This window comes from Rousettus aegyptiacus, unplaced genomic scaffold, assembly GCF_014176215.1.
Source record: "Rousettus aegyptiacus isolate mRouAeg1 unplaced genomic scaffold, mRouAeg1.p scaffold_m13_p_10, whole genome shotgun sequence".
In the NCBI taxonomy this organism is placed as follows: domain Eukaryota; kingdom Metazoa; phylum Chordata; class Mammalia; order Chiroptera; family Pteropodidae; genus Rousettus; species Rousettus aegyptiacus.
In genome coordinates this window covers 94,904,548-94,925,092 of record NW_023416285.1, presented here as the reverse complement: position 1 = coordinate 94,925,092, position 20,545 = coordinate 94,904,548, and positions in this window count along the sequence as shown.

The following is a 20,545-nucleotide window of genomic DNA, read 5'->3' as shown; positions in this document are numbered from 1 at the left end:
GTTTTCCAAAGAGTTTAGGTAATGATGTTTTCTTTTCTTGGGTAGCATCATAGAATAGTGGGAGAAAATGAGTTTTTGAAAAGTATTTTGAGCAGCCTAGCTGTATATTTTTTTTTAAAAATGAAGTATTCATTCTAAAATAGGGCAAATAATCATTAACCACAATAGTATTTATAAAACAATATTTATCCCTTTGGTAACAAACTGGTCCCTTATGAAAAAATAGTGATAATGTCTCTCTCCTCTACACGATAGCTTTCACCAAGCTCCTCATTCCCTAATTAGCTATTCTCTCATATTCCAATTGCTGGAAATAAATTTCCTCTTTATCCAATAGTTTTGAGTTCGTTGTGAGGCTGACTCTAAGACATATGCTTTTGACTTTAAATTTCTAAAATTGGGATATATTTTACATTTTATTATAACTTATTCTCAATAGCATCTCACATTTAATGAATATGATAAAAATATATGCTTAATTCATTTTACAATGACAGATTTGCATAATATAAATGTTAAAATTGAAATAACATTTAACCCAAGAAAATGTGAGCTTCACACTTAGTGGAGTGGAAAACAGAAGAGAAAGTTTTACACATATTATAGAACAAAGAGAAAAAATAATTTAAAATAGGATTATAAGAAATTCCAAATAGAGAGTGGAGTTCAAACACATACTTAGTTGAAATTCTAGTAGGTGAAGAGAGAGAATGAGTGATATTTATATAATGCTTGAGAAGAAAATGTTTGGAAAATTTCAAGAACTGATTGAAAACCCTTACAAACTCACAGGGTCCAGTATATCCAAAATAGAATAAAATTTTTAAAACTACCTAGAAAATCTTAGCAAAATTACAGAAGAGAAAGAGAGAGAGAGAGAGAGAGAAAGAGAGAGAGAGAGAGAGAGAGAGACAGAGAGAGACAAAGAAAGAAAGAGACAGACAAAGAAAGAAAGAAAGAAAGAAAGAAAGAAAGAAAGAAAGAAAGAAAGAGAGAGAGAGAGAGAGAGAGAGAGAGAGAGAGAGAGAGAAAAGAAATAAAGAAAGAAATAAAGAAATAAAGAAACAACTAAACAAATATAGAAAGAAAGAAAGAAAGAAAGAAAGAAAGAAAGAAAAAAAGAAAGAAAGAAAGACCGACCTTAAACGTGTCTGGAGAAAAATACATATCACCTTCAAAGTAACAGTTATGCTAAAAGCCCTTTTACCAACACTAGTAACAACAATGGAAAGAGAAGAAAGCAAAATAATAATCATAATGTGATAAAAAAAAAAAAAACTACCAGTGTAGTCTGGCTGCAGATTGGATGGTACAGAATTCCCTACTCTAAACACTGTGGGAAAAGGAGGTGGACTAAGAACCTTAGAGATGAGAGACAACACAGTAACATCCCATTCCATGGGTTGTTTTGTTTTGTTTTGTTTTTGTTTCATCTCATATAATGACAGTTTGTCTCTCCTTAACTAATTTTTGCCTTTATTTTTCCATGGTAATACCATCAGTATTATTACTATTAAAAAAGTAAAAATGATAACAATGTTATTATTATTAACAAAATATTTCCAAAATTCCTTCTTTTACATATCTGTGATGAGTCAAATTAATGAACCAAGGCAAGTTTCCACATGAAGAAAGTAAAAGAAGAAGGGTTAATTGAGCATAGCAAACAGGCCCATCCCTGGCAGGTGTAGAGTGGGCCATGGGTCCATGTTAGAGTTTTGTTATACACAAATTATAAAGCTCTTTACAAAATAGTCTTCTGTTTCCAGGCTGGGAGCTTTAATATAAAAACTTATTGAGTATTAAGACATTATTTTCTTGTATATCTTGAAATAATCTAGTGATTTTTTAAATTCTTAATATAGTTATCAAAGTCAAGTGGAGGGACAAAAATAAGGACAGTAGAGAAAACTGAAGCCTTTGGTGCCTATAGGGAGAACAAAAGTTAAACACAGTCTAACTCCCAGACATTAACATTAGACCTCACACGAAAGGCCTATTTCGTTCCCAATACATGATGCATCATGTCTGGCTTTCAACAAGAAATTATAAGACATGCTAAAAGTAAAAAAAAAAAAAAAAAAAAAAAAAATCCATTACAATCTGAAGTGATACAATAAGCATAGGAATCCGACTCTAACATGACACAGATTGGAATGATCGGATAAGGAATTTTATATAACTAAGATTAACATATCAAGGGCTAATGGGAAGAGTAGACAACATGCAAAAACAGAGAGGTGATGCAAGGAGAAATTCAGGAGCCACGGAATCAAAAGGAAAGGCCAGTGCTAGGACCAAATTCATAAGTCAAAGCCCTAATGTGGTGTTACTTATAGGTGGTGTCTTTGGGAGGTAGTTAGGTCGGAGCGGAGCCCCTTAAAGGGATTTAATGTTCTTGTAAGAAGAGGAGAGTTGGCCGTCTCTCTGCTCTCTCAGCCAGTTGAGGGTACAACCAGACAGTTGACTATAAGAGGAGCCTCAAGAATCTCACCATACTGGCATCCTGATCTCAGAACCCTAGCCTCTAGAACTGTGAAAAACAAATGTCTGTTGTTCAAGACACACAGTCTATGATAATCTGTTATATAGTATCCCGGACAGAATAAATAGCTAGAAATGAAAAATACTGTAGTAGAAATGAACGTCTTTGCTGTATGCTTCTACCAGCAGTCCACAGCTGAAGAGAGAATCGGTGAACCTGAACACATGTCAATAGAAACTTCCCAAACTGAAATGCAAAGGGAAAATAATCATAATCATAATCATAATCATAATCATACAGACCACTGAAGAACAGTGGGACAATTTCAAAAGGTGTAACATACATACAATGGAAACACCAGGAGAAGAACTAGAGAACAATGCAGGCAGAAGAAAATTTTTGAAATGTCAATAGTTGCCAATTTTCCAAAATTACAGTTACAGGAAGCTCGGAGCCTACCATGCCCCCAAGTAAAACTAAAAACAAATAAAAACGATCTCCACCTAGATATATCATATTCAAACTACAAAAAACTAAAGATGAAGCATTTATCTTGAAAGAAACCATGAGGGTAAATTTCTTATCTACAGAGCAGGGAGGATAAGAATCACACAAGACTTCTCACCAGAAACCGCACAGGCAAAGAGAAAATGAAGTAAAATATTTGAAGTGTTGTAAGTAAAAAACGACAATAACAACTCATAGTCTTCTGTATCCAATAACATTACTCTTCAAAAATGCAGAAATAAAGACATTCCACAGCAAGAGAAAAATGAGGGAATTTATTACCATCAAACCATCCCCGCAAGAAATAGATTCTTCAGGTATAATGAAAATGTCAGAAACTCAGATTTACATAAAGAAGATAACACTATTTGAGAAGTAGAAGGAATAAAATAAAATAAAATCTTTTGTTTCTCTAATTCGTAGTTGATCTAAAGTTAACTGTTTCAAGTAATAATTGTAACAATATACTGGGTAATTACAGTATATCAATATGTAAAATGAATGACAACGATATTCTAATAGATGAGAGTAATGAGATTGCTTCATTAAAAAGTTCTATATGTGAAACAGTATAGTGTTATTTTAAAGTGGACTTAGGTTAGTTAAAAAGGCATTCTATTGGAAACTTTAGGGTAAACACTAACAAATTTTAAAAAGAAATACTATTGATATGCAAAAGAAGAGAAAAATGGAATCTTAAAATGTTCAATTAAAATCAGAGAAAGCAGAAAAGGAGAAAAACAAGAAGCAATAAATGTAATAAATAAAAAACAAGTATAAACATGATAGATATTAAGCCAAATATATCAATAACCACTGTAAATGAGTGTTTAAATATACCAATTAAAAGACAGAGGTTGTCAGAGTGCATAAAAACCAGACCCAACTATACGTTTTCTACAAGAAATTTGTACTTTAAACACTTTAATTAAATATAAAATTTGAATTAAAATTTATTTTTCTTCATTATGTGGAAGCTATAGTTCCATTGTCTTCTGACTTACTTCAGAAAATGCATAGATTTCCTATTCAGATGGCATTACATGAGAAAATTAATGTGAATATAATTTTTGTTCCTTTGTTTCTTTTTCTCTAGAATATTTTAAAGTTTTTCTCTTTTCACTAGAATATGTCTTGTTAAGCAATTCTCTTTGGCTATCTCAAACTTTTCAATCTGATGTTACTTATTTCTTTAGTTTAATATTTTAAAAATGTTTCCTGTCTTTGATTTACTCTCTTCACTACTTTGAGCACCCTGGATGACACATTTTACTTTATTTATCATGTCCTTTAACTAGTCTTCCCTTTCTTCCATCTCTTTATATCTTCCTGAAGTAAAAGTTTGATTATATAGCTTGCTATATATTCTGATTATATAGTTTACTATCTTATTCTTTGAGTATATCTATCTACTCTGCTATTCAGCCCATCCATTGTGTTATTTCATATATTCTGACATTTATACCTTTTATATCTATTTTAATCTACCTTATTGCAATTTGGTTTGGCTTCATGTTTCAATATCCCTTTTATCTTTCTGAGAATATTTATTGTGCTACGTTAGATTCCTTTTTTCTCATTTGTTACACTGGCATAGACAATTCCACCTGTGATCTTTGCTTCATATTACGTAGGCCCTACACTTATACTGTAAATTATCTTCACGATCTTTTGTTTCCTTAGGACTATAAGCTTTCCTGGCAAGCTCCCATTGATTTTGGAGGATGCAAGTGGTGGAAGCAGACATGCCTCACGGCCAAAAGACTTTAGTGTTCTCATAAATTGATCAACTTCTATTCACCCACTCGCCAAACTAGGCCGCACTCTTCAACCAAGGAATGGTTCCTGCTGTGTCTTTTCGCAAGACACAACTCTTTTATCTGGTTGTTGGCACCATTTGTTGTAACCAGCCTACACGTCAACACAGGGGAGGGAGGCAGGGGGAGACCTTCAGGGCCAGTCAGCCCCTTTGTGCTCAGTGTCACAGCCCCAGCCTTCCAGGCTCTGGGGAGCACTACTCAGGGTTCGTCTTTAACACCGAGATGGTGCTGAAGGTTCCTTTTCCCCTGATGGCAAAGCAGCAGTCAAGTCTTTGCTCAAGACAGTGTGGGGGAGACAGGGGACAAACAGAATGTTTCTTTTCATTCTATTTGGACCAATATACTGATTCACTGTGAGTCACATTTCGTGTGCATGTTATCACTAAGCATGGCTGTCAGCTCCATCACCCTCTATACATCGCCTTTGGCGTTCTCCTTAGACTGGAAGTCATTTATCCCGTCTTTTTTAGTCACTTCTTATTTATCATTCAGATCACTGTTTCCATTTTTCTTCTACCTGCCTATTCATTTCTTGAATACATACATGCATGCATACATACGTACATACATGCATGCATACATACATACATATGTAAATATATATATATTTTTTTCATCACTTTTGGGGAATATAGTGTTATTTTAACTGATGGATTAGAAGATCTTTTATTTTGTTTTTTCTCCTGTGGGTAGAAGCCAAACCACTGAAAAAAAGGATCAAAATAAAACTTATAGCTTGTTACAATATGCTCCAAAGAGCAAAGTCATGATAATTAGGTATCTCCATGTCCTGTGAATTCTAGATTAAGTGCCAGATTTTAAACTTTTATTTTTAAATTCCAGCTGTCTGTTTTATCACATCCAGCTATTTCAGTGGATGCAGAGTTCTCATTCAGATGGTATGCTCATAAGCTATCTACTGGTTTACATTAATTTGTTTTCACATGGCACTTCTCTTTAAAGCATTTTACAAATGCTAGTTAATTGCCATGACCTCAGGAATTATTCGATATTAACATTTTGATCATACATATTAAGAAACCAAATGCAATGAGCTTAAAATCCTTTAATAGAGACCTCACAGTAATCAGTAGCAGAGGGCAAAATAGAAGTCCCCTAAATTTTCATTTCTTAGTTCACATTTTTAAACCCAATATCTATTTTAGTGAATAGAAAAGCATTCTAAGTTTCTTTCATTACAGAATCCTTGGAAACTGGCAAAGTGCAAGCTTACTGACTGATACGTTGGCATACTGTTTGCTACTGGGATCTAACTGGACTACCTAATCAAACAATTCATTTGGAAGAAAATTCTCATATACAATGGCTCACTTGCTCCAAGGCCAGTTAACATGTTGTAAGCTAGCTCTATCACCTTTGTCACTAACTTGTCATTTTATTGATTTTTGAGACCAATTGTTATTCACATATGTGACTGAGATTCTTACACGTGGATATAAGTATGACCTTTTTAGTAACCTGTGTATCTGCACATGGTGTTAGGTCATGGAACAAACTGCTTCTGTCCATTACAGACATTTATCTAGTATCTCTAAGGGAAAGAAGAAGAACCATAGTTATTCTAAGCCAGCATTGTGGAACATTCTTTTAAAGAAGATAAACACAATTAAAACATGTTTAGGGGCTCTTAGAACAATTTTCACCCAGAAATGCTAAGAGTAAATATCACATTTCTTTATCTTTCTAACTCTGTAACTTTAGTTGAAAACTTGCCTTAGTACTTTTCATTAACAACCTTTATATGTTAATTTTAACAAGGGATTTAAAAAAAAAAGATAGTTATGTTTACTTTTGTTTTTTGGCAACAGTTTCAAAGGCTTTGCCTTGTGAAGTCCACAACCAATTCACGCATTTCTATAATTCAACATCATCATAACATTATTCCTAATAAAATCAGAATAAATACTTATTAACACTCAAAGCAGTAATTGCTATGAATCTCACATGCATAATGATTCTAATCCACCAATATAAGAAGGTCAACTAACATAATAAGGAGAAAGGCAAGTAGAAAATTATAATGTGAAAATACTAAGAATAGACTGAAGGACACAGGCCCTAATTGGAGACGTTACAAATAGTCTCACAATGAAAGAAAAAAGGATATTGAAATGTAAAGATTCTGAGAGAGAAGGATACATAGATACATTTGAGGTTCGGAATGCTTTAAGGACAATAAAACCTCTTTCATAAATACGTTTGATTCTGTGTATGAACTGGTGGGCTAGTGATGTCTTACACATGTCCTCTGAGTACAGCAATACTTTAAACAAGCATCTGAGTTTTACAGGAAGAGAAGGTTGGTGCTGGAAAATGCTCATACACTTTTGAGAATTTAACTTATTTTATTGTTCTGATGACAATTACATTATTATGTTTTCTTCCTTTATTTAATATAAATCAATGACACTAAGCACTATTTTAGGACTAAACCAGTACTTTACCTCTATCCGTCCATTTCTCCCTTCACCTATCAACAAGTAACAATTATAGCAGACAAAATAGATAGTGAGGTGCTAAATCTTATGGAAAGAATTAAAAATATATATATGATCCCTTCACTCAAAACCTTTAGAGTTTAAAAGTGAAGACTAAACTCACATGGAGAATAGTTAGTGATAAGTTATATTAAACTTCAAGGTGTATGAGATATGCAGAGTTGAGAGAAGGAAAACCAGCAAAAAAATCCTCATGGAGGGTGTGTAAATTAAGCTGATTTTCTACTAGTGAAAAATGAATGAGAGAGGAAGGGCACATTTTGGAAACGTTACAGAGTGGAGAATAAATCTGATATAGAACAGAGAGAATGGGTAAACCTGCTTGATAAGTGCAAGGGTGTAAAATAAATATTTTTTTCTCTCATTCTTGTGTCTTTGAAAAGCCTGTTCCTTCTAGTCCACGACCTTTTCTGCCTGTGAGTTCCTACCAACCTCTGTATCCCAAAAACCTAGCAGGCATCTGTTTAATAGTCGTTGCTCAACTTTCTGTTTTGATGTTCACTATCACGATCTTAGTCCGAGGTATGTCATTTCTCACCTCAATTGCAGCAATAGATTTCTAACTGAGTCTCAGTGTCAACTGAGTCTCAGTAATCTATTTTCCACGTGGCTACTAGATTAATCTTTATAAAATGCAAAACTGTCATTTTCACTACCGAAATTTCTCCAGCTGGTTTGCAGGACAAAATCTAATGCTATAAGATAACATACATTTATGATACCTTCTTACATGAAACCCACCTGCCTCCTCAAAAACCCACTTACTGTCCACAAAGTGCTTCTAGATTTTGCGTTACTAACACTCTTTTCAGCGTGCTACAACTTCACCCACCAACGGACATCCAGGCTTACTATTCTGTAACCTCTCTATCAACTTTTAGTTTCTAACTTTACAGATCAGCTAATGAGTTTCTTCTAGAAATTATCTGAATAAAAAGAAACACAGAGATGATCCATTTGTTTTATGTTTTATGTTATTTCGTATTGCAAGATAGTTGCTCATATTACTCAGATGATACGAATTTTTGTGAGTTTTTTTTAAAATAAAGAAATTAGATAGGATTGGTTTTATAGCAAGCCCTTAGATATTCAAAATAATGTTGATGACGATTCTATTGTATATAGTGCAGAAGCAGATTAATGGATTAAAAGAAATTATAGGATTTTTTTTTCAGATACAAGCATCATTGCTTCTTACTCCAATATAATCATTGCTCAATTTGTATCTTATTGATAAAGACCTATTTATTTCTACTCTGAGTTCTTTTTATTCACAGCTTCTGCTATGATAAATTCAATCTATATATTACAAAGCGAGTCTCTACAAAAGATAATTTAATTGGTAGGGTTTGGGACCTTGTCCTTTGTGTATAGAGCTCTTTCAAGATCGCTACATAAAATTACAGTTGGCTTCTCTTGGGTCAGGGTCTTACCCTAGTGGCCTATCCAGACATAGTCCAGTGGTCGGCTTTCCTCAGAAGATGGCTATAGACATTATATATACCATACAAACAATAATGCTTGGTTTTACAAATCTCAAGCTAACAAATCCTTATTTTAAAAAAAGAAAGTTGAAGTACCACAGAACAAAGCCATCTGAATCAAAATTCTACCAGGCTGCTTTTGTTTTATAGAAATTGAAATCCTGGTCCTAAAGATATATTGAAATTCAAAGGACTTACAGAAAACTTTTAAAAAAATGAAATCGGAGCATTCATATTACTCAACTTCAAGATTTACTATAAAATGACAATTAACATAACAGTGTAAAATGATCATTAAGACAAATATACATATCAATGTAACAGAATAAAAAATCCAGAAATATACCTGTCCCCTACCCCCAATATATTTGATTTTCAAAAAAATACCAAGGCAATTCAATGAAAAAAGAGTAGTCTTCTAAGGAATGATGCTGGACAAGGTGAATAACAGTATGGAAATGTTAAGGGGGGGAATTTTCAAATAGCCAACTTCTGCTTGCTTGTTTAATGTTTAACCAGGGTATAGCTCTAGGAGATATTCTGTGCAAAGATATGCTAATGGATAACTTCTGCTTCTGTAAACCTGCTTGCTTGTTTGATGTAGCTTTAGGCTTTATAAGCTGCCTTCTCTGGAAGCTCAGGGCTGATTCTCTATTGGGGAAAGTCAGTCTCCCGCGGGCTAATAAAGGCTCATAATTAATCTCAATTGGCTCTGTGGGTCTTAGATTTGAACACACCACAAACAAACAAACAAACAAACAAACAAACAAACCTTATATAGAGAGGGAAAAATGATTTATCGGACAAATATTGATAAAGTGACTTCTTTCTGGACATTTAAAAAACTGTTATATCTCAATCATATTTTTTTTATACCAGCAGTATCAAGAAGTATGAACAGAAACTTCACCAAAAAATATAAATGCAAGGCAAATATCATAGGAAAAATTTTTAGCATCATTAGTCATTAGAAAAATGCAAATTAAAGTTACAATGAGGTACTTGAATATGCTTACTAGAATGGCAAAAATTTTAAAGGTTTCAACTATCAAGTGTTGGTGAAAATGTAGGGCAACTGTGATATGCATTCTCTATTGGTGTGAGTGTATTTTGCAAGTCAATCTGGATGTTTACTGTAAAATTAAACATACCTTTACTGTATACCACAACAACACTGCTCCAGGGTTGAAAATATACGTCCACACAGAGACTTGTGTGTGAATATTCAAAGCCACTTTGTAATAGCTAAAAACTAAAATTTCCAAATGTCCACCCACTGATGAAATGGTAAACAAAACAAAACAAAACAAAAAACACCCTGCTTTATGCACACAATGAAATAACAATATCAATAAAAAGGAATAGACAGTTGATACAAGACATAACACTGATTAATCTCAAAAACATTGAGTAAAGAAGCCAGACTCAATAGACTACATCCTGCACGATTCCATTCATATGCAAATCTTGAAATGCAAAACTATAGCAATCAATACCTGATGAGAGGTTGTCAGGCTCTGGTAGTTATACGGAAGAATGAGGCGATTGACTATAAACAGCCATAGGACAGATATTGTAATTATGAGTATTGTAAGACTTTATACAGCCATCAAAACTCATAAAGTGGTATACTTAAAACCAGGAAATTTTATAGTCCATAAATTAGACTTCAGTAAAGTCAACCAAAATAATTATAAACAGAAGTCTGTGATTATTTTTTAATTTGTAATTAATACTCCTTTTTATAACTTATTTTTATTCATAGTTTTGCATTTTTTTCTTAAAGATGGCCTGCTTAATGTATAAACTTCTGGGTGCTGATCATTTAGTCAAATACCACACAGAATAATTTTTCTACCCTTATCGAGGCAGTACAGTATAGTAAACACCAACTATATAATTTTATAAACATTATGTTAGGTAGTGATAAGTATCATAAAGTAAAATAAAGTAGTGTAAGGTGATAGAGAATAATTCTTATGACCAGAGAAAGTCTTTCTGGAAAGTTAGTATTTGTATAATATCCTGAAGAATTGAGGAGTGAGCTACATGGCAAAAAAGGCTGGTGGAAGAATAAATGCCAAAGATCTGAGTTAAGATGTAGCTGACATGATCACACGATATTAAAATAGCCATATGGCTTTAGTAAAGTGAGAGTGAATACAGCAAGTAATAATAATAATAATAATAATAATAATGCTGCTGCTGCTGCTGATAATAATAGAAGAAAAACAACCCAAAACAAACAAACAAACAAACAAACAAACAAACATGGAGAGATAGACAGGAACCCTATCACATAGAATTTAGTGGATTTTTTTCCCCTTAAATACAATAGGAAGACACTGTGTCTTATGAATAGCAGAATGATAGGATTTGCTTTAAGCTAAGACCAGTACATAGCATAAAAGATCTTTAGAAGTAAAACATGGAAATGGGAGGTCTACTGGAAGGTTACCACAGTACTCAGAGTGAGAAATGTCAGCAGTAGAGGTGGTGCGAAGTAGTAAGATTCAGGATCTATTCTGAGGGCAGCACTGACAGTATCAGCTGATGCACCAGATGTGAATTGTGACAGAAAAGAGGCATTGAATACAGCTCCATGATCTTGACCCAGCAGCAAAAAGAAGCCAAGGAAATTGTTCCAATAGCTTTTCTTACCTTTTTCCTGTATCTTCAGTCTTCATCTCTACCATTTCCTCCCCTTCTCTAATATCTACTTCCTCTCAGGATATTTGCAGATTTGAAATCCCTTCTACTCTAAAACATAGCTCTTGTAACTCCAAGCTCACTATAAAGTTGGCACTGGTCTTGGTCTCACACATCCACAAAACTCTCCTTTTCCCTCTTACTTGAATAACTTGAGTATTCTACACCTACTTGTTTCATTTTTTAATTTTCACTTACTTTTCTTTTTAAAAATATTTTTATTATTTCTTTATTTTTAATTAAACTTACTGCGGTGACACTGGTTAATAAAATTATATATTTTACAAATGTATAATTAAATAATATGTCATGTGTATATCGCACTGTGTGTTCACCACCCAAGGTTAAATCTCCTGCCATCACCATGTATTTGACACTCTTTATCCTTATATACCTCCTCCCCCTACTATCTCTCTGGAAACCACTAAAGTGTTGGCTGTGTCTGTGACTTTTTGTTTGTTTGTCTTATTCATTTGCCGCTTTCAGTTTTACATCCCACATATGATTTTCAACTACTTTTAATCTACTTATGCATTAGCTCCACCTCTGTCATTCCTGAATCACTTCTGCTAAACCATTGAAAGGAAGTCCCAGTAAATTTCAGTTCAAGTAGAAAGGTTTAAGAATGTTTAATTTAAAATAGTCCAGGAGAATGAAACCACATTCTCAACAATTATCTTAAGCTCTACTAACCTTCATCCTTCAGTCTTCAGCATTTGGTTGTTTGGATTTATTCGGATCATATTTTCAGGATTTTGAGTCTGGGTGCTTCTATCACCTACATTAAATACCTTGACTCCACTTGTATGTTGAATTTCATCTAAAGAAACCCACTATATCTCCATGTACAGCCTTGAATTCGGTTTCACTCTGGCTGTGTCACATGACCTGTATGGGGGTGGGTTCTGAGGAGGACCATAACTCACTCTGCTCTCCAATTGCCCATGTAGGAGAACACAGAAACAAGTTCGCTAAAGTGATACCTGAGGCTCGCTTCCTTTTTCTTTCTCTATAATTCAAGCAAACTCTATTTCTCTATCAAGTAAACCACAGCTGAAGATAAATCTACATTGATTGAGCCTCAGTTGCTCTTACTATGATCTGCATTGCTGCTTTTAGCCAGACACACAGACTACCCATATCTGCTACAGTCCAAGTCAGGTGGATCTAGTGAAGTGGGGTAGATAATAATCACATTCAATTTTCAAGATCATTCCAATTTTCAAAATAATTTCCTAACTGTTTTTACTGATCAATAAATGTCAAATTAAACTTAAATTCCTTTAGGGCAATCTATGTAACTTTTGACTCAATCATTTCCCTTTCATATTCATATCAGTAACCTTACTAAAGTGAATTATAATTCAAAACACATTTGAAACCACTTAATGCAAAATAGAAAAGATGAGATGTTGCCCCAGCTTTGCTGATATCCCCAAAGCTTCCATTTCCTATTACTATTTTCTTTCAAAACAATACTTTCAAAAATTTTATTTGAGATATTTGATACCAATATTCCTTTTCATTTGTATTTATCTGCTTAATTAAATTATAAGCTCATGATGTTTAATTTGTACAACTCTCTAGTTTGAACCATGTTTATAATCCTCCACATATATTTTATAGTCATAATTGAGTTTTTAGGTCATAGGTCAAGAAGGCAGTAAGACAAATATTTGGCAGTAAACTGTAACTAATGAATGCTATTTAAAATACCATTTATAGAAGACCACTCAGAAATTTCTGTATAACTTCAGTTTCAGACAAATGTGTCTGAGTTATCAATGGGATATGCAAATTCTCTCAAACTGAAGGCTGGCAAATGGTGATGAGCCTGCCAAGAAATATGTATTTGACAATGACTAAAGCTGAGAATTGCCAGGTACATATTAAAAGCTCTAGATTCATGTGAGATGATATTCATAGAACAGACTCTCTTTCCAAGCCCTATATTCACCAAACATACACTAGGAACTCTTTTAATACTTGCTCTGGTAGTTAATATTATCTGTACTTCAAACTAAAAGTCATCTTTTAGGTATCCAAATGTTTATTATTTGACATTTTAGTCATGCTAAAGATGGAGATGGGCTTGTGATGATTGATTCTGTGTGTGTGTTTATGTATATGTGTGAGTAGTAATGTGTTTTATCTGACTACGTCTTTGAAAACTGGAATGACTGTTTTTGGATTTTTTTTTTTTAAAGTATAGGGTAATGAAAAGGGGATCGACCTGTTCTATTAGAATTCAATCACAGTGATAGACTGAAATATATATTCACAATTATGCTAGTCTTCTCTTCCTTTCATGCTTTTCTACCCAATGGCTTTGCTGGGTCGTGAGACTTTGACCAATGGGCTGTGAGTGGACATGACATTTGCTGCATCAAAGAAAAGGTTTTAAATGTCATTGTCTTAGAGGGAGCCTTGTTGCTCCACCCATCGACCATGAGGACAGCATAGCTCCTCTAGCCTGGATCCTGAAATGCTAAACCAGGTGGATTCCAGATCATGAAGCCCAAGTAACCCTGAACAACTGTAGCTCACCCAATATCTTCATGGGGCGCAAGGGAAAAATGAGCATTTGTAAGCAACCAAAATGTCCTTCAGTAGGTAAATACATAAATGAACTGGGGTACATCCACATAAGGGAATATTACTCAGCAGTAAAAAGAAATGAACTATCAAGCCATAAAAAGACATGGAGGAAGTATAAATCCACATTACTAAACGTAAGAATTCAATCTGAAATGACTACATGCTGTATGATTCCAAATACATGACATTCTGGAAAAGATAAAACTATGGAGATAATAAAAGATCAGAAGTCGCCAGTGGTTGAAGGTGCTATATGGACAGGCAGAGCACAGAGGATTTTTATGGCCGTGAAAACACTCTGCATACTATTCTAATAATTGATACATGTCAGTACACATCTGCCCAAACCCACAGAATTCACAACACCAAGAATGAACCCCACTGTGAAGCATGGACTTGGGTGACTGTGATGTGCCAAGGCAGCTTTATCAGTGAACAAATGCACCGCCGTGGTGCGAAGGCTGATAATGGGGGAGGTTGTGTATGGACAGGAGCAGCAAGTATATGGAATATCTCTCTACCTTCCTCCTCATTTTGCTGTGAACCTGAAACTGCTCAATAAAAAAAATTAAGCCTTTTAGAAAAATAAGCATTTGTGATTGTAAACCCCTGAGAACCTGAATGTGTTGAGTAGCCTAACCTTGAGAAAGATATCTACTAATAGAATTATTAAGGGAGGATGAGGGTCTCTGGTAGGCAAAGAAGCCTGTTGAGCAAATCTTGGGACTTAAAAAGTATAGATTTGTTCTAGTGAAATATAATGTGTCAAAAGAATGAACAAGAGATGGGAATAAAAGAAGTTCAGAAATAAGATTTGGGTATGTCTTAATTGTTTTGTTTGTGTAGCTAAATTGCTCTTTTATTTTATTTTATCTTTTTGGTGACAGCTCAAATATCACTTAATTTTCTGGATTTCCCTACGACATTTGAAATAAACATTCTTTTGCGGTGAAAATGACACATTTCCTCTTCTGAAAAGGTGCTAAATTTGTTCTATATTAAATTTCCTTTCCTTAATTATATAATGATGCCATTTGTTTCTGTATTTTTGAGAAGTAATGCTTTCAAATTCACACTGCATGTTTTCATTTTAAAATTATTTTTTCTCTTTCTCTGTTGTAATCTTGCATATAAGCAGATGTAACTTAGATTCTCAGTAACGAATATACCTAACTTTGGTATTTTCTTTTGGACTTTATTTATGTTAGTGTTTTAGCGCATGTTAAGAGATTCATTCACCAATGAAAACATATTACTTTAAATAGTTATTAATTTTTAATTAATAAAAATATACTTGAACATTTAAAAATATAGAAGCAAGAGTTCAATGTGAATAAATGTCCTACCATTCTCTTTACCCTTTCCAATTCTACTGCCTATGAATAATCATTGTAATTAATAGTTAAACACAAGATAATATTCAACATACTTTATAAAGACGATTTTTGTTTCTCCTTCAATATATGTTATGGACATTCATTAATGTTTGTATATTACACCCCATTAGTTTTTTCCACAGATGCATAATCAGCACCTTCTTTAAACACTTTCCATATTTGAACAATTTTTGCTGGTTCTTACATATAAAGTTGAAATGTGTATCTTGGTATGCATTTTTTGCATGTTAATGGAATAGATTAATACAATAATTGAATTAATATATATATAGTCCTTCCAAAAAGTTTATAAAAAATGTAATTCTGTAATCAGTGTACAAGACTTCACTTTATACTATACACTCACAAACAAAAGTTTTTACAAATCTATGAAAATGTTTCTCTATTAGGTAGTCAATATATAGCATCTTATTTTTAGATTTATTTGTGGTTCTTGGACTACTGGTGAGATCTCTCTGGTGATAAGCCCTTTGTATTTCTTCTGTGTAGTCTATATTCATATTTCACGGTTTACTGCTGGGATATTTGAATGTGGATTTTTCACATGTAAGCCTCATTTCTATATTAGAGATGTCAGCTTTTGATTGATATATATAATGAAAATAATTTCCTATAGTAAAATTTTGCTTAAAGTCATGTCTAAATATATTTTAAGTAATTTTATGTCAATATACCATGTATTTGAAATATAATGTATATGGCATGTTTTCTCATTAACATTCATATACATTTATAGGCCAACTTACAAGAAAAGGAGAAAATAGCATGGGGAGGTTAAGATTAACATTTTAGAAATTAGGAAAATCTAATTTGCATTTCAACTTTGACATAAATTAGCTGTCCGACTCAAATAAATTACTTGTATTTTCTGATTCTCAATTTAACAATTGTAAAAATAAAAAGAATAATACCTCGTTATTTAAGCTTTTGTAAAAAATATTTTAAATAAGATATAGAAAAATTTGTCTTCTATGTGGATACAGATATTTGTTTTTAAATGATTAACTTTCTATGTTTTGTTCCACTAAGATGCAATGCATTTCTATATTTACATTTCTGCATAACCAAGTAATTTTAGAAGTTTTTTTTATTAGTGATCACATTAGAATATTGATATAAAGGAAAAGAATAGCTTCAAATTTATTTTAAACTATGAATTTTAGGGGAAACCTCCTCTAATATAAAACTCTTTCATAAAACTAATGTAATAATTATACTTTTAACTTCTAAACTGGTATATTAAAAATTCGGCACAGTTGCTTCAGCAAAATTTTAATAGTATACAATGGTAATATTAACAGAAACGAAAAGTAGCTTTTATCTAACATCACATTGTGACTGTTACAGGATTGTGCTGAGAAGAATTCTGAAGTCGCGTCTCAGCTCAATAGGGAATAGGGCAGTGATTACTTAACGACACTGCAGGGAGAGGGTTTGGCAGTTCTGTTGCTATGGATTCGCCACCCATGTACATAAGCAAAAACCACTGTGAAATATTATTTCAAATATCACTATTGAAAATTTTTCCTCACAAAAAGGCAAGTCTATTAAAACTTTTTAGTTAGATTATAGTGGTCACTGAGGTTGAATTATAAGCTTTTTCCACTTGCTGACACATTAACAAAAAATGTCCCCTTCTCGTCATACAATCTTTCATTTCACAAGTCTAAGCTAGCTTAATTTTATTTTAGTGGCAAAACATAGATATGAACAAAGAATATACATGATTTCAAGTAACAAGAAACAAATCTGGTATTTACCTGAATACATCAGCCTGTATGAACCCACTTTTTTGTGTTAAGATAATTGTTTGTATAACATGCAATTAAAATAGTAGTTTAATGAATCAACCCTAAGAAAAGTAATAAAAGTTAGTTTAAACAATAAGACACATTTTTGAAAATAGAGGCAACCAATAACCTCTGTTTCTAGTGTTCTATCATATAATAACAAATAACTTATGTTCTTTTCTGAGAAGGTCTTTGTCACAAAACAATATATCCATAGTTTTTCAGACGATGAACAATAAGTAACTGTGTTATGGAACATAGAGGGAGCTGTTGGCAAAGGAATAGTAAACCAAAGACAAACTATACAGTGAAATTTTTCATTGAAATATAAAATTTTGAAAGCTTACTTCTAAGATATGAATCGATAGCTAAAATCTGTTTTAAAACATGACTGAAGTCGACAATTTTGGAAAGAAATTGGAATCGAAATTAATTTTTTTAAATAAAAATTTCCTTGAAAAAAAAACCAATGGGCCTTTACTATCTCCAAAAATTTCCTTGAAAAAAAAACCAATGGGCCTTTACTATCTCCAAAAGAAGAGTACCTTTTGGAGGATGGAGGAAATTTAACTTTTGCTTTATTGTTTTCATTTTACATTGTGTCCACTAAAATGACTCTGGGATTTATTCGAGATGGCAAACTTTGCTCACTCCTCAAATTTAAATTGTATACTTATTGAGAGAAAAATCTAGGTTGGTCTCAAGACATTTACTTTATAATCATTTTGTTTTAGTTTAAAGTTAAGATTTTATAGTTCAGGTGATATAATACAAGGAAAACATATTTGCTAAGGTCAATATCATGGCAATTCATGACAACTTAATTTCCACAAAATTTCACTACACATGTAAGACAAAGAAAGTTTCGTTGATGACAGGTACTGAACATAAATAACATACTAAAGTAATTGAACCTAAAATCTGAATTTGCACCAGTTGGTTAGCTGTGAATTAGACCAATGTGAATGATGGTGTTTCCTAAAAATATGCATCAATATTTGAATGTGAACTGTAGAGTGAAAGAACACTGAATATGATAAAGAAGACAATCTAGGTGATACAAACAAACTCGGTTTAACATATCATGAAGTGAACAGTCTCCACTCAGAGAACCGCAAATGGGCCAAAAGGCAAGCAGCTTTTATAGAATGAAAAATAAAGACAAGAGAAAAATAGAAAATATCTGATTGGCTGAAGTTACATAGCCAGCATTGTTTGGAGTGAGAAGGCCAGGGTTGGCTTGGTGTTTGGGAATTGGCTGACAGGATGGATACACTGCATTTCTGGTCAAGCAGAGCAAAAAATGTTAGTTTAATGTTTTTCTTTTTCTAAGGAGAAACAGCAAACCTCTATTAATCCTAAGATTATTTTAAGGTCAAAAAGATTTCACTTAGAATTTGATTTTTGAGAAGCTTGTCAAAATTATGCATTTAACTAAAGTAATAGTTAAAGCCTTTGAAGGCAAATACAGAGAGTTACGGGGTTGTAAAATAAACCAGAGGATGTTTGTTTGTTTGTTTGTTTGTTTAAGTAATCAAAGACCTGATAAAGACAATGTAAAACATAGTAAATGATTTTCGTAAGAAAAAAAAAAAAAAACAACCAGTACTTTCCAGGAAGACTATTTAAAAGGTAAAGAAAAACTTTGTTCACAATTTCTTATTAAAGGAGACCAATAATCTAAAAAAAGTTTCCCTTTTACAAACAGAAAAAAATTCTAATTTTGCACCAGTATATTTTTGATAATAAAACTCATTAAAAAAAATAAATAAATAAATCCACTGCAATCTTAGCCAGCTTGACTACACATAAAAATTCTTTCTCAAGATTCCTTTTCCACAAACCTTTACAACTATTTTATAGGCATTCAGATTTTGTCCTATTTTCTCCCCTTACTTTCTCATTTTGGAACAATCATTTGTTTTACTTTAAGACAAAAAAAAATTACTCTTTTTCTCACCAGAAAAGATGTAATGGTAGTACTCTTATCTTTTGTAGTAGTCTTAATTACATATATTAATTATAATCCTTAACCCTTAGAATACTTAATTCTTAGTAAACACTAAAAAGGTGATTGTGGACTGGCAAATGTATAGATTTCTAAAAGTATATTCTCCCTCATAGAAAATTTTTCAACGTGGTACAAACATGTTTACTAATAAACCCAAATATCTTTAGTTTCTCTGTAAAAAAAAGCCAAAGTACATAAACTTATGTTCAGTAATTATGTTCCAGCTTTTTATATTTTAAATTTTATTTTTTTGAAAATGACTTATTCAGTGACTGTCCATCATTTAACTTATTTCAGTATAATTTTAAGATTTCGAGTTACCCAACAGATTTTAGAAATTATTTTTAAGTAAACATACTGTGAAGCATAATTATTATTAAAAAGATTATTTGTAAACTTTTATATTTAGATCTAATTTACTTGTTTTAACAATTATGTTTTGATTACTCATTAATTTTTAAGAGACATTACATTTAACAGCTAACCATCATCTAAAGTTAACTTTCTTGTTGAGAAATTCTGTAACTAAGACAACATGAGTTTATTTGGCTTTTAGTAAGCCTAGGTAAAATAAAAATTGCATGTATGTGTGTATTATATTTAATATTAATAGCTCTAAAGACATGCCTGATTTAATTAAACCAACAGACTTAAATTAGCTCTTTTTCATATCAAAGATTATCCTTGATCATTTAAACTTGTAAAATATTTAAGTTAGTTTTTCCTATTTTTGAGAGTATACTTAGTTTATATAAAAGCTTAATTTTCTTTAAGCCATTTAAGTAAAACTCCTTACAAGTGTATTTTAGCCATACTATCCAAGGGAGGAAAAAATATTACTCATCTATGACGTACATATATAGACATACATAAACATATAGATGCAAAAAGAGATCTTATAGCTTTTGTTTAAACTTTTGGGAATGGATCAGGTATAATAATGCCTGTTTATAAAAGAGCACTTAGATCCAAATTGTGTTTCCGGCAGATGAAATAAATTAAGGTGACCTGCTCAGATGGCTTAAACTTTTCACTAAAATTTATGGCAAATATTTGTAAGATATTTCATTTGCCTAGTTTGCAAAACAATTGTTTTTTTCCTTCTGAAAAGAATTACCTCCCTTAAGTTTGTATTTCAAAGGAATGGCCCTCAGGTTTTAGAGAAGGCCAGGTAGAACATTTACATCGCAGAGAAATAAAACATCACAGATTCCTCCAAGATGTT